The sequence below is a fragment of the Polyodon spathula genome, chromosome 16, assembly GCF_017654505.1.
Source record: "Polyodon spathula isolate WHYD16114869_AA chromosome 16, ASM1765450v1, whole genome shotgun sequence".
Classification (NCBI taxonomy): domain Eukaryota; kingdom Metazoa; phylum Chordata; class Actinopteri; order Acipenseriformes; family Polyodontidae; genus Polyodon; species Polyodon spathula.
The window spans coordinates 22,829,047-22,840,327 of record NC_054549.1 but is presented as its reverse complement, the minus strand read 5'-3'; positions in this window follow the sequence as shown (position 1 = coordinate 22,840,327).

Below are 11,281 nucleotides of genomic sequence, written 5' to 3'. Positions count from 1 at the left end.
CGGTGGGGACTGTAGTTTATTTTCCTTTCACCGTCTACAGAACACAGAGCGAGCAGACTACAAATCCCGGTATGCATCGGGCTCCAAGGTCCCATGATAGGAAAAGCATGGAGCGCAAGGGTTCTGGGAGTTGTATTTTGTCTCAATTGCTTAACTGAACACCAAGAATTGTAAAAAGACGGATAGGGAAATCAGCCTCATGCTTCAATGCATTAAAAATCACAACAGGCACCATTATTGGAGCCCACACAGATCACCAATTGAGATTTTGCAAGTAATGACAGGAAAGATGCCACTGAAATTAATGAGAAATTGACTTAAAATAATATCGGAATAATTGGAATAAGATCAAATATTTTAGTGAGGAAGATCCAGTGAGGGGGAGTAGTGGGAGGAATTGGTGAAGAGAAAAGGACAGGAATGTGTTTAAAATAAGGAAGAGATGTTGCAGATACACAGGTGGATCAAACGACCCTAAATCCGGGGAAACAGGATATGCTTACTATATACCAACATGTGAAATATGTAAAAGAGGAAGATTATCAAACCATGTGCCATTATTTACTGCAGCGTTGATGGCAATTCTTATGGCCATAGACAAAACTGAGGAATTTAAGGAAAAGGGATATTGTGATTTTTACAGATTTTTAGAATCAGAAAAAAAAGAAGACAGATATTATATATGAAATTATTCAGAAATTACATTCTAGCTATAAAAAAATGGTAAAAATACTCTGATAGCCTGGATTCCAAGTCACGTGGGTATCTTAGGGAAAAAAGCCATCTCTCTCTCTCTCTCTCTCTCTCTCTCTCTCTCTCTCTCTCTCTCTCTCTCTCTCTCTCTATATATATATATATATATATATATGTGTGTGTGTGTGTGTAATTGTATATATTTGTGTCATTCTTGATTATACGTTGATGTCCTGGTGAAGGTGCGGATGCACTGAAAAGTCTATTATTGGCTTTTAAAAAAAAAAAAAAAATTGTAGAATAAAATAAAATTATAACAACTGAATTTAGTTTCATATATATGGAGTTGCCGATGTTTCGGTACATCTACAAGAGCAGGGTTTACCCCAGTGTTGCTGTTAAATGCATTTTAAAACAATCGTACATCATAGTTTATAGCATCATAGCTCCGCCTGTGTGTGGATTATCTTGCCCTGTATCATGTGCCTGTCTGCGGGAACTGAGGTCCAATAAAATGCTTTGTATAAAATAGTTTTCGTGCGCTAGGGAAGGGCTGAAATAATATAATAACAACTTCCAACAAATGTTAACAAAGAAAAACAACTAAATTTGTTCCCGGAGAAAGGAAGCATAATATTAAAGTTGGAAAATATATCTAATTTTACAGACGCTCCGGGTGTCACAATCTAATAGGCATATCAGCGCGCAGTGTCTTCTGGGAATAGTAGTTTATCTGGTCGACGCTTCCAGGTGTCATCCACGCATGTCAACAACATTGCTCGCTTTGTATTTAACTTTTTGAAAATTGTCTTGGCGTTATGATGGATTTTTAAAATGTATGTATTTATTTTTAATAACGATTATTTTAGAACGTATAAGAATTAATTCTGCACGTATTTGCATTGGTTGTCGAGTCACAGCAGAGTTACTTCAGCCTTTGTTCAGACTAGTCAGTCGAACTGTAGTGGTGTTGCGTAGTCTGAGAAAAATATGACGTTGCATTGTTGTCTGATTCTCGATGTGATCCCGATAACAAAAATGTATTTTCATCGCTTTCCACAAGAAGCAAAGATAAGAAAAGAGTAGGTGCAGAAAATAAACAGACATCGGCCCAAAATATTTATTTCAATAACAAGAATCATCCAGTTTAGCGATGTATCTTCACATAATAATAATATGAGAAACTAACCCTGTTCCTGTTGCAGGACGCTGTGCAGTTTAATAAATTATTTGAAATGCGTAATTTTTATAAATATTTCCAAATACATAATGTATATACAGTAAATTATACAATTATACTTAGATAGTGTGTGTAGCCCTGTACCTTAAGAATCCCATGTCTTTTTTGGAACACCATACATGCCAACAGTCGGTTATGGTCGAGACAGTCCCGAATGCCTAACAAAGCCCCGCGTCCCGATGCATAGGAAGAAAGTCCAGATATTTGCTTTTATATTTATATATATATATATATATATATATATATATATATAACGGCCAAAACACTCAGAGTCTCTAGCCTGGAAAACTGATCACTGCGGTAAGATTCTACATTTTATGAGTATATTGAGATTGCTAGTTGCCTTAGTTTCTTCAGGTAGATTCTACTGAATAGAGCTGGTTTCGACCCCTCTACAGAGATTGGTGCTAATTTTTTTGTCTCTTTCTTTATCTCTGTAGTTCTTACTGTGCTTGATCGCGTGAGTTATTGTGGCAGCTGCTGTCGGGTGACCCTGCTGTCACGCGGCTCTGTCCCGATGCCGTTTGACTCGGCTCCAGCTACCATCCAGCTTGTGCCTACCACGCCCTTCTCAGCCTCTCAGTGACTCTCTCAGCATTTACCGTGCTCCTCCTTGGCACCGACCCCGACGATGATTACTCAGCCTCGACTACGGTCACTGACGGCGACAGCTACCCGGCACCGAAACCTACTGCTCGGCACCGACGCCCACGCTGCCATGTCAGTGCGCTCTACAGGATCCTCCTCTGGGTTTCATCAGCGCGACCAGTGTGCAGCGAAGCTCCCAAATGAGGATGGGCACACTCGCTGTGTCCGGTTTTTGGGACTGGCTTATGCAGCCAAGGCGCTGACAGGAGAGTCGGATTGCTGTCCTTGTCGACGGTTCACTAATAGAACCAGGCGCAGCAGGGAAGCCCTCTCCCCATCGGATTCCCATTCTTCGGGGCAGGGAAGGGTACTCTCTGCTGCAGCCCAGGGCCCTTCTCAAAGGACCTCCGGAACCCTGCCTAATACAGCAGTGAGGGAGCGCCCCCGTACCCCTGGTTCACCCTCTCCTACCCCACCACCAGTATGGAGGCGTAAACGCCCTTCTATGGAAGGCGCTCACCTGGAGGTAGACAATCACCGTGGAGGTACAGCTCCCCTTCTCTTTGTCGATGCAGGCGCTCCCCTTCTGCGTTTACGGAGAAAGGCCAGAGCTCTGCAGAGAGGTGTTTTCTGGTCGTGAGAGCCCAGCAGGCCATGCTTAATACCTTGCTGCAGGCTCAGGGGAGACTGCCCCCCTGCTACCGGGCAGCCCTAGCTCCCCCACTCCTGCTCTCTGTCTCTGGCCCCACCTAGACCCCCAAGCCCCGACGAGGTCTCCTTTACTGCCTCAAGGTCGGATGTGTCCGACATCGCCACCTCGGTCAGGTAGGCCACAGCCGGGGGCTCCACACCAACCCTCCCGCATACCTCTCAGAGGGAGGAGTTCCGCGCCCTGATGCAGCGCACAGCTGCTGCCACAGATGTTCCCTGGTCTGTGGAGCAGGAGGGAAAGGGGAATCGCATCCTCAAGTAAAGAGGGCACCTGACACAACATACCCTTCCTCTCTATGAGGACTTTTTGGAGCTGGTTCGCACTTCCTGGAACCACCTGACGTCTGCTTCCTCTGTCTCACACACCGCTGGAGCCCAAGAAGCTGGCCTGGGCACGTTCCCTCCCACTGGGGACACGGTCACTGTGTTGGTGCAAGGGTCCACCTTCACCAGAGGGGATAAAGACCTTACCTGCCCTTCTAAGCCATGCAGGACAACAGACGCAGTGCTGAAGAATGCATATGCTTCAGCGGCGTTGTCGGTGAGAGCGGCGAACTCCATGTCCATCTTGGTGTTCTACCAGTCACAGTTAGCGGCAAGACTGCAGGAGTGGGTAACAGAGACAGATGCGGGGGAGCTTCAGGCAGTGACAGGAGTGATGACTGACCTGATGGGGGAGCTAGGTCAGGCATCAGGGAGGTCTCTGGCGGCGCTGGTGGCCGCCCGCCGACATCTTTAGTTGACCCAGACCAAAGTGGTGGAAACTTTGTGAAGGCTGTGTTACTGGATGCCCCAATAACACCGGGGGAGACATTCAGAGCAACTGTGGATGTGAGCATTGAGAGGTTCCTCAAGGCCACGGAGGTCGCTTCAAAGTTCTCGTGCCTTCCTGCCTATTGCCAGCGATCTAGGTGGCCTTCCCAGTCTGCTGGGGCAGCTAGGCGTGAACGCCGCCATCCACCTCCGGCCAAGCAAGCAGACAGAGGAAAAGCTGGCAGCAAGGGACCACCACCGGCCAGGGTTAACCGGTTCTCCGGCTGTAGACTGAGGCTTGGGCCTAAAAAAGATGTGCCCCCTCCCAAGCCCAAGGGAGACCGACCCTGAGGGGCTCCGGGTGCCACCCCCTCACAACCTGACTGACCACTGGACACAACCCGTGGCAGGGCTGCACCCAGGACTCCTGGGTGTTCACGACTATGAGACACGGTTACACTCTGCAATTCCACTTAAGCCCTCCACCCTTCAAGGGTGTGCTCTCTACCACCATCGGACCAGCGTGTACGATTCTTCTCCAGCAGGAGATCGCCACTCCAACAAAAGCATGCTGTGCACTTGGTAAATCCAAGCGATGCCCTCAGCGGGTTCTACTCCAGGCACTTGCTAGTACCCAAGAGGGACGGTGGTTTCTGACCTATTTTGGACCTCAGGGTCCTCAACATGTTCTTCAAACAAAGGAAGTTCAACATGTTGACCGCACAGTGTATCCTCCAGTCCGTCCAACCGGGCGACTAATTCACATCGATCGACCTGCAAGACGCCTACTTCCATGTCCCGATCCGTCCCATACACAGAAAATATCTAAGCTTCGCCATTCAATGGAAGCGCGTACAAATTCTGCGTTCTGCAGTTTGGCCTCTTGCTGGCACCCCACACATTTTCCAAGTGCATGGATGCAGCACTGGCTCCACTCAGGCTGCGGGGTGTTCGGATCTTGAACTACCTCGACGATTGGCTAGTTTGCACGTGTTCCAAAGCACGCACTGAGGCACACACCAGACCGGTCATAGATCATGTGACGAAGTTAGGGCTCTCCATACATCAACAGAAGAGCAACTTCGTACCATCTCAGTCCACAGTGTTCCTGGGGATCAAATTGAACTCTGTGAGTATGCTTTCCTCACTGTTGGAAGACAGGATTCGGTCGTTGGAAGTCATGCTCCCCCAATTCAGGGAAGATGCTCTTCTACAGGCCAGAACGTTTCAAAGGTTGTTGGGGCTGATGGCAGCCGCCTCGAGAATCCTTCTCCTAGGGCTGCTGAGAAGGTGCCCGCTTCAAGCTTGGGTTAATGGGCTCATGGTGTGAGTGTGAGTTTCTAGACAATGCCGGAAGACACTGGAGTGGTGGCTTCGCCCCGGCAATCTGCGCCTCGGATCTCCCTATGGCTCCCCTCACAGAAGGGAACTTGTCACTACGGATGCCTAGAGCCAGGGCTGGGGAGAGGTCTATAATGGGAGGGGAATACGAGGTCAGTGGAAGGGATCTTGGCAGCAAGCGCATATAAATGCCCAAGAACTGCAAGCAGTAGCCCTGGTGCTATCTCATTTTCGCCAGCAATTATCACACAAACACATGCTGGTCTGGACGGACAACATGACAGTGGTCGTCTACATAAACACCAAGGCGGCCTGCGCTCACCTGGCCTTCACCACTTAGCACACAGACTCCTGTCCTGGACGCACAGAAACTTGCGCTCCATCAGAGCGGTCCACCTCTCCAGTGTGGACAACACAGCAGAAGAACTGCTGTCCAGAGGCGCTCCAGACAGCTCGGAGTGGAGACTGCATCCTCAAGTGGTGAAACAGATTTGGGAGAGGTTTCGTACAGCACAAGTCAACCTCTTCGCCACATCCGAGTCCACTCATTGCTCTATGTGGTTTCTATGGAGAGAGAATTGGGTCCCCTAAGAGTAGATGCGCTAGCTCACCCCTGGCCTCAGGGGCTCTTGTATGCTCTTGTAGGATCTCTAGAGAAAGCCCAGGTTTTGCTGATTGCACCCAGATGGCTGAGGCGCCCTTGGATTGCTCTCCTTTTCAACATGTTGTGGGTCCAACCGTGGCAGCTCCCGCTCCGCAAGGACCTCTTGAGCCAAGAGGGGGGGGTATTGTGGTACCCAAACCCGGCCCAGCTCCAACTCTGGGTTTGCCCGTTGAGTGGAGCCATCTATCCAGACGAGGTCTGGCAGACGCAGTGGTAGAGACACTGTCTGCTAGGGTGCCTAGCACCAGAGCCCAGTATTCGTATAAATGGAAGGTTTTCCAAAACTGGTGCATTGCTGGGGGTCACGACCCTGTGACTTGCCCTATGGAGACAATTCTAACCTTCTTACAACACCTGTTTGATGCGGGAAAATCTGCATCTACTCTGAAGGTAGCAATATCGGTGTGCCACGATACAATAGACTCTGTGCCCGCTGGGTCACACTTCCTGGCAGTGCAATTTCATAAAGGGGTTTGGAGGCTCCATCCTCCTATGAAAAGCATGGTCCCTAAGTGGGGTCTGGAGCTGGTGCTGGGGGTCCTTATGGGTCCCCCATTTGAGCCCATGGCCTCAGCAGACCTGTGCCCTGTTTCCCTCAAAGCCATTATGTGTGCCAGAAGAGTAAGTGAGCTTCATGTGGTGTCCATCGATGACACCTGTATGGCTTTCACTGGTAATGACTCACAGATAACATTAAGAACTAACCCGGCCTTTTTGCCAAAGGTGGTCTCTTCATTCTGTATTAACCAACCAGTGGTTTTGGAAGTTTTCAGACGTCCACCGCATGAGTCAGAGGAGTATCGCAGACAGCACATGCTTTGCCCGGTCCGGGCTCTGCGCTGTTACCTGGATAGGACAGCATCCTGGAGACAGTCCAACCAGCTGTTTTTCTGCTATGGGTCCCGCGTTAGAGGTCAAGCCCTTTCAGAGCAACATCTACACACTGGGTGTCAGATGAACAGACAGACTCCCCCATGTCAGGGGATATTACAGCCCATTCTGCCCCATTCTCCAGCACCAGTCCCCTGCAAGTGAGGAAGAACCGCACCAGTCCTCTGCAACAGTGGGTGACTACACGCCGCTCCCACCTGCGTTGCCAGGAGACTACACACTGTCTCTGCCTCCGCCACCTCCATGCCAGGAGCAGAGCAACAGGAGCTGCCTCTGCCTCCACCACCTCCACTGGGTCAGGAGACCACCTCCCCCCGCAGCACTTTCGCTACAGGGAATTTGGGGGCCAGAGTCCTACAAGGGGGAGCTGCCGGCTACAAAGAAGGGGGAAAAGGTCAGGAGACCACCCACACAGAAAGCCGGGCAGCGGCCAGGATTGCCTTGGTTGGAGGAGCCTTCCTGAGTGCAGTCAGCCTGGCAGCTACAGCTGTTGGCCGCCACCTTTGGCCCGTTGCTGCCCCTGTTCCTGGGCCGGGACTATAAATCGGGACTTTGGGACTGAGGGGGGAGGTGGCCATTGAGGCCAGGTGTGCTGCGCACAAGGGGGGGCATATGTGGCGGAGTGTCCCATGCCTTTGTGTTTATTTGTGTTTTCTGTTGTATGTAGTGTGTTTAATGTTGGTGTTTATGTATAAAATACACAGGATATAAATATGGGTTACGAGCACAAGTGTTTAAAATGTTTATTTTGTATTTAGGCGCAATGAATGCACAGCACTTCACGTGCAAGTAAAATAATATGTGAGCATGGGGAATTGCACTTTTATTAATTCACGTGCAGTTGTACCGAGACTCCAATTGAATGATTGATTAGCAATCGAGTCTCGGTACAGCTGCATAAAAGCTGCATGTTTTCACTCACTCGGGGTTGTGTGTTCGTGAGTGGAGAATGGGTGAGAGAAAGTCTTTGAGATTAAAAATAACAATTGCTACAGCGTGCGGAAGGTGCCGGCAAGATACTTGTTTGTTAGGTTCGTCCACGTTTGTTTTGTCTTGTTGTTTTGTGTGTTTTGTTTAACACGTTTTGTTTATTATTATTTGCAATAAAACTCACTGTCATTCATCAGTGTTTGGAGTCTATTTCTGGTCTGACGTCACCCCTGAAAAGCCATCCTGTTCACAGATGGGTATGAAAATTGTATAGCGTTAGACATGGACAGAAGACTAGAAATTTCCGAGAATAAATTTTAGATCAACCAGTGCGGAGGTTATACAGACCTTGGGCAAAACTTATAAAGCACTGTAACTGTTTGCTCATTGTAAGTGTTAAAATTATAAAAGTATACTGTTAGAGAACCAGATTGATCACCTGGAAATGGGAGAGGATCCCAAGTGTTTGTCAAGACAAGAAACTTATATCGCAGTATAAGAATCTGTCTATTTGTGTATCGTAACAGAGGTTATAAGATGTCATTAAAACCTCTGAATTCAAGTTAAAGAAGAGTTAAGTTACAGCCTCTGAACAGAGGCTATAAAAAAGTTAAGTTACAACCTCTGAACTTACACAAGTTAAGTTGGAAACTCTGAACTCAAGTTATAGAAGAGTTAAGTTAGAACTTCTGAAATCACTGTGTTAATATGTCTAAACAAAATGACAATGTTAACTGCTGTAATGATTGGACCATTTGGAGTGTGGACTGGACAGCTAAAGATTGTAAGGAAGGTCCTTATGAAAGTTCTGAGAATGAAATAAATATGTATGAACACATATTGAGCGCTTGTGGGAGGCGCAATCAAAAAAAAAAGAAAAAGAAAACAAAGCAGGCAAATTGTGGAATGGCTAGGAATCAAACTGTTGAATATCTCAAGGATAAAGTTGATGAAATACCCAAACTAAAATGCCAAATTGAAAAATCAGAAACTGAATTAAAAGAAAACAAACTAGAGCTGGAAGCGTTTAAAACGGCAGACAGTTCTTGTTGCTACACAATCAGAACTTGGAAAAGTGAATGACAATCTTAGGGATAAATGAAGTTCTACAGAAACAGAATTGAGGGAAATTCAGAAAGAACTGATGGATATTCAGATAAAATATGTGAAATTGCTGAATAAGCCAGTGAGAACACAGGGCAATTGAATTGTGAAAAACATGAGAATGTCATAATGAAGAGAAAAATGGCCATTTTAAAACAGAAAGCAAAAGAAAGAATGTGATTGGTTTTTGATCATTATGAAAATTTCTTGGAACAGTCGGACCAAGATGAGAGATCTGTTATTTACAATTCACAAATGCTGTAGCCATCAAACACAAAACAGGTAATCACAGATAGCTACAGGGAGATAAGTGTAACAATGGAGCCTGATAATGGGAAGGTGTCAGACATTCAGGAAACACCCTGAGCTGTGTCACAAAGATACACAAACAGAATCTCTGCTACAGCGAGAGAGTTTAGCGGTTAACAACCTAGACTTGCCAGTTAAGAAACCAGACAATTTGTGGCAATTGAATTTAAGCACAGTCAATTGGATAAGAATACTGAACTCTGTGTTGCTACATCAATAACAAGTGGCCCAGATATGAAGTCATATTTGCAGGAATGCTTACTGTCGTACAATGCTATTAATGATGTTGATGTTTTTTGGTTTCACAAGAATGGAACAATTTGAGTGGAAAAACATAAAAAAAAATAAACATAATTAGGAAAGCAGCTATGGTTTGAATCAAAGAACTATAGTCTGACTTGGGAACATGTTATGCATAAGCCATGTCGAGGAATATGTATAATAATTGAAAGAATTATGCGAATAGCAATGCATAGTGATCTGGTTTAACAATGATGCATCTAATATTATATATAAAAATATACAATATTAACCTCCTAGAGATGGAAAATTTAAACAGTTGGGAAAATTTGATAGACACGGGAGTGAGTAACCTTCACGTCCTGGAGTCACAATTGCACATATAAAATCATTTAGAACATAATTAATATCGTGCAAATTAGAATAATTAAGAATGTCATCAACTGTATTCCATGCTCAAAGAGAAAGTATCATTTTTGGATTGAACATAAGATAAAGATGATATGTACTAACACATGTATAATGTTACTAACATTATTGTTATTATTATGTTTGATTAGCACTGCAGAATGGATAGATATAGATATGGTTAAATCTATTGAAATGGAATGATATCTTGTTAGAAGAGATAGGGACAAAAAGAGCAGATTGAAAATGATTAATAATGGAAATTATTAATAGTGCATTCTCAGCGATCTCACAGAATTTTTATATGTTAAATCTAGGTGAAAAGCACCCCCTGACTTTCTGTTTTGCATTAGCGCACATTTTTCAGATGAGACACAGTAAGTTACCTACCCCAGAAGCCAGTGAATTCGAAACGAAAGCCTGGTCTGATATTTACCTGGCACATGAATCCGTTGAGTTTACAGACACCCACAGGTGAAGATGAGGAAAAATTCTGGCAGAGAACAAGTCAAAGCTCCTTGAAAGCCAAAAGAGAAATGAGCGTGGCTCCTATGAACGACAAAAGTCCTGAAATAGGATGGGTGATCTGTTGAAGAAGCTAATAAGCATATTTTGGAATCGGATATTCTTTGGAATAACTTTTAAAGGCTTTAGAAATCTTCTTTCATTTCTTTAGTTTTAGTTTAAACTAGCACAGAACAACAGAGATATAGGGAGTGTAATATTTATAAAGAAAAAACAAAACTTTTCTTCTTAAATATTTAAAAACCGGGGCATGTTGGAACATTTTATTTAGATATAAATGAATTTTTGGTCTTAAAATACAACTCACCGAATGGGTTAAAGATTAAGTCAGATTCTGGTTAAATTCCTACTTAGACAATAATTTGATTAAGATCTTTCTGGTCACTTTGATGTCCAGTTCTAACATGTAAGGCATTTGCCTTTTAGGGTGGATCATTGTTTTTATGTTAAACGTCTTTACAAACTAGAAATAGAAATTTTCTTAGGAAATTAGTTGATTTTATCATGGTTATAAAAACTGGCTACTTCAAAGAGAAACTGGATGGTACCAGATGCTTTGAAGCTAGGGTTAAGACAAATAGACAATCAATTAAGTCATAAGGGATCTGTGTCTTTTTCTGATTGGTTTAAGGAGGACATCCCTCTTCAGCAGGAGGTGGGAGGGACTTCCCCCTTACAGCAGGGGCAACTTTCTTCATATGTGCTCAGTGACTGACGGGTCAGAGAGGCTCTTCCCATTTGCTAATGGCTGTCATTCTTTTCAGGGAGCCAAGGTTATGGTAATAACCGAACGTTTTCAATTCCACTTACAGTCTGAACAAGGATAGCCTTTCTGGGCTCCAGGCACTCGCCCATGTCTTAACTTTGCCCATCTATTACATCAC